The following is a 4,947-nucleotide window of genomic DNA, read 5'->3' on the forward strand; positions in this document are numbered from 1 at the left end:
ATATAATTCATGAGGACTTCAAAACTCTGTTTGGTGAACACTTACCTCATTATTGGACAATTGGTCTACTGTGTACATATTTTTATCCATAGTAATCCAAGTTTGCAGAGGAAAGTCTACTTCCAGTCATATTGAACTTTCCATTGCTCATTGCCAATGGATGGACCACTGTTAATCTTATGACTGATAAAGGAACCTTGATATTACTGGATTGCATATATAATATTTGCTCACAGAGTTGAATATAAAGGTTCCCATCAAAGAAAAAACAATGTTTATGACTATGTAAGGTGACTACAATAATTAGACATTGTGTTGACCATTTTGCAATGTATACAAATATCAAACCATTACATTATACACCTGAAGCCAATATAATGTAATATCTCAATTGAAAAAAATAAAGGAACCCTGGACTTCATGTCTACCAACACTATCATTTCACAAATGTTGAGCTTGAACCCAAGAGAACTGAGGAACTTTCCACAGATTGCACAACGAATTGGTCTAAACTGTGACTAAAATGAGCTTCTTGAGCACGGTCTATTGTTCCATTATCCAGTCTAACTGGATGCCATCAAACTGCTTCTTCCAAGAGGATCACACTTGGCTCTTCCTTCTAACATCCTCTTTCCTTTGTATTTCTCCACATTTCTGTGGAGAAGACTAGCCAATAGGGTCAGAGAGTTCGTGTGGATTCTTTTGAAAATTTAAGACAATAGGACCATTTGTGAAGACATAGCAAAGCATAGCGATATATGTACATTTTTACATTTCACATCTACAATTAGTTAAATACTCTTAAATAAGCCAGAATTTCCCCCCTAATTATAGGATTTATTATCAGGAATGTAGATGAAAGAGAACATGTCTTTCATTTAGGAAACAATGCAGTAGTTTATCATGCTGTATAAGGGATACATAATTAAAGAAACAATGTTCTCAACAAGCTTATTATTTTACCTAAAAAGGAAATATAAATAGTCAATTGGATTGGTAGGATAATAATTATCATGTAATTATAAACTAATAGTGATGATAATAATGATAGAATGATGGTGATGGTTGATCTATATTGAGCACACACTTCCTAAACCAATATTTATAGGTTGATCATTTAAATTGGTTATCACTTTAATCTTTAGAATAACATGACTTCAGGTACCAATGTCATCCGCATAATACAGTTGAGAAATGAGATGCACTGAGAAGCTCATAAGTTACCTAAGATCATACAGCCAGCAAATGGTATAGCTAGTGGGCAGCTCTGTGTACCTGCCATGCAGTCAAATCTCAGCAGGAGGTGTAGCACAGCTTCTTGGAAGAGGAGGTAGAAGCTATAAATTGAAATATTGATAAGTAGTATCTGAGTAAAAGTAAGGGTAGATGAGCATCCAGTCAGCAGAAAAAGAATGTGCAGAGATTTCATACAATTGAGGTGGAGTGTTTGTAGAACTGCCATGAGTGGCATCGTTAAGAAGAAGCTAGAGTTTCCAAATAAGGTTTTTTTCTCCCAACTAAAGATGTTGGATTTTTAATTGTGGCCCTGGAAAGAAAGGAACCAATGTTGGATGCTAAGAAGGATGAAGCATTTACAGAGTCTAATTTGTTGTTTTATTGAACAACTAGAGGCCTGCTCCTGAAATTCATGCACTGGGGGGTGGAGGGGGTGTCCCTCACCCTGGCCTGCACCCTCTCGCAGTCCAGGACCCCTCGCTCCTTACCTCTCACCTACAGCAGAGGTGGAAGAGGCTCCCGCCACCACCATTACGCTAACCAGCACTCCTGGCTTCTGGCTGAGTGATGTTCCCCCTGTGGAAGCACACTGACCACCAGGGAGCAGCTCCTGCATTGAGCATCTTCCCCCTAGTGGTCAGTGTGCATCGTAACAACCGGCCGTTCTGTGGGTCATTCTGCTTGGTCGATTTGCATATCAGGGTTCGATTATATAGGAAGACTTTCCCAGCAAGAAGAGTCTTTGCTCCTTGTTTCCTCAGGCAATGGAGGTCCTCCAGAACTTCAAGCAGTCACAGGCTGCAATAAAGGAATGCATCCTGCAGGCTGACAAGGCCCTCACTGCTTGAGAAAAGGATCTAAAAGGTACAGGGCAGGGATGTGATCATGGAGGGCAGGAGAGGGTCCTGCAGTGCCCCTCAGTGTGTGAGAACAAGTCCTTCTTGAAACAAGGTTTTTCCACAAAATGATTAGAACAACTTGGTTAAATAAAAAAATAGTTTTAATTGCTGCTTCAGGCAACCAGTGCCTTTCCATCATGTTCTGAAACATGTTTTGCTGGTATTGTTACTAAAAATATTCAGAGATTCCTCTCTGCCATTATAAAAGCATTTTAGTCTCCTACCTTTGAAGGGTACAGCTATTTGAAGGGTATCACTATTATTTTCTTCACTCTGTAAAACCACTGTGAAACAGCTGAAAAAGCCAAGACAGAGGCATCGGAAAGAGAACAGGAGTGGCTAAGAAAGACACTGAATGACAAACAGCAACAAATGGAGGCTCAAGAGACAAGCTTCCAGGAAACAATTGCCCAGATGAACAAGAAGATGAGACAGACAAGAAAATGACTGAGAGAGCAAGAAGAAGATCTAAGGAAGAAACGGGTACATCTTGGTGGGCAAAACCTGAAGGACAGTCACCTAGTTCCTCATGAAGGGAAGACCAAAAACTAAAGTCATAATCCCTGAGCAAATTCCAAAGGCATATGATTCAGTGAAATGTCATTCCAAAGCCCTGTCTTTAAAACTCAGCACCGTCTGGGGTATTAGAATTAGGGAGGTTTCAAATTGCATGACCCAGAATCATGAGTTGCTGTTTGTGGTGATTATAGGGTCCTATTGTGTCCCCAAATGAATAGGGCTTCAGTTCTTAGGATGTTTGGTATAACCATCAAAGAGACCTGACATAGACCCATCTGGTCTCAAAGTATCAGATTGTATGTGATATGAAATATGGGATAATGGGAGCACTAAAATGTGCTACATTGGTTTGCACATCTGCCTGTTTCATTCTACACATCCAGAGTAAATGCAGTTTTTGTCCCTACCTGGAGTTTGATAGCCCGTGTTGTCTAGAGAGTCAGCAGTTCGCATTATGTGTAATGGCTGTCATCATCCTACTTCAGTGGAATCAAGAAATAGAACTAAACCTCTATCATTCCCAGGAACATCCTTAGGACTGAAACACATCGCTAGTCTAGGTGTCAGACCTGAGCCAGCCCGAAGTCTTCCTATCACCAGTGAGATCCTACTAAGGGAACTTAGAAAGGTATAAACCAAGGGTTCCTGCTACCAGATCTAGAGGTTTGGAAATATTAGACAAAGAGATATTTTAATTCTATAATGGTTGTTATATTGTCATAAAATTAAATTGAATTAATGTATGTATCACTGTCTTTTGCTTAAACCCATAGTCTTTATTTCTTAATTATAACTTCCTCTGCATCTCTAGGAAGAAGAGATAAAGAAGAAATACAGACAGGAAGAGAAAAACATGGAAAAAGAGGTGGAAGGTGAGAGCAGCTAAATACATTCCAGATATCAAAATAATAAATTGTCCTTCAAAATTAAGAACTCCACTATTTGAAAAAGTACACTTTTCATTATTTTAGTAGAACGAAAAGACAAGTCACAGATTGGAAATAACTATTTGCAAACGACACATTGGATTTAGGACTTGAATATTTCATGAACTCTTAAACTCAACAAATATTTTACTACTTGGAAAAGCAAACATCCCAATTAAAAGGAAGAATATACTTTAAACAGACACTTCATCAAAAAATACATTTAGGTGGCAATACGCACAGTATACATCATTAGTTATTAACAACATTATTACTTATTAGAAAAGTGGAAATTCAAGCCACAATGAGATATCACTGTGCATCTATTAGAATGGCTAAAATTAAAAGGACTGAACATCTCAAGTATTGGTGGGGATGTGGAGCAACTGGAACCCTGATACTAGTACACTGCTGGTGGGAATGTAAAATGATAAATCACTGGGAAAAAGTTTGTCAGTTTTTTAAAAAGTTAAACAAATACCTACCATGCAGAGTAATAATTTTTCTTCTACATCTATCCCCAATGAAAATGGAAGTTCGTGTGCATACGATATCTTTAACTGAAAACAATGTCCATCTATTCTATTGTCCATCAGCAAGCTAGACAAGATGCCTTAATGAACCAATTAGTTAGGACTCGTTTTTATTGCGTACAGGTTCAGAGCAGAATACCTCTGTCAAATTCTGAACACCCAAAGGAGGAAGCATTCTTTTTAAATATCTTTTCAGGTCCTTGTGTAAGTTATTTTTACAGATAATTTGTAACCTTGAGTACATATCATATCTAAGAAACACCTGTCATATCTATACAGACAACTTGTAACCTTGAATACATATCATATTTATATAGACACCTGTAACCTTGGATGAACAAACACTTGGCATGAGAATATAGAAAAATTATCAGTATCAGCTTATTAGCCTCTTACGTTAGATATCTAGATGCAAGGTCAGAGAGTTAAGTTTATCTTTTCTATTATGTAAGCCAAAAAGCAAAGTTATTTTCTAAAAATAACAGAGTTGACTTATGGAACAAGGGACTAGCAAAAATAGCAGAGAATTTCAAACAGCAGTTTTACAAAATAGAGATTACTATGCTTCACATCCATATGTGAATGATGAATGAATTTTAACATCCTATCTAATAAAAGACAAAAAGGGTAATTGACCGTACCTTTGCTACACTTCCCATTGGCTAATCAGGGCTATATGCAAATTAACTGCCAAGAAAGATGGCGGTTAACTGCCAATAAAGATGGCAGTTAATTTGCATACGTAGGTGCCAAGCAATGGAGTGAAGCCGGCTGGTCCTGGGCAGGAGCAGTGAGCAAAGGCCAGTGTGGCAAGTGAAGAGCAAAGAGGGAAGC

General features: G+C 38.1%; 1 pseudogene; it reads left to right on the forward strand.

Annotated features, from left to right (window-relative positions):
- LOC102751784 overlaps positions 1-4,947 on the forward strand; it is an 18,067-nt pseudogene that overhangs the window by 9,808 nt on the left and 3,312 nt on the right.

Source organism: Myotis davidii, unplaced genomic scaffold (genome assembly GCF_000327345.1).
Source record: "Myotis davidii unplaced genomic scaffold, ASM32734v1 scaffold3436, whole genome shotgun sequence".
NCBI classification, from domain to species: domain Eukaryota; kingdom Metazoa; phylum Chordata; class Mammalia; order Chiroptera; family Vespertilionidae; genus Myotis; species Myotis davidii.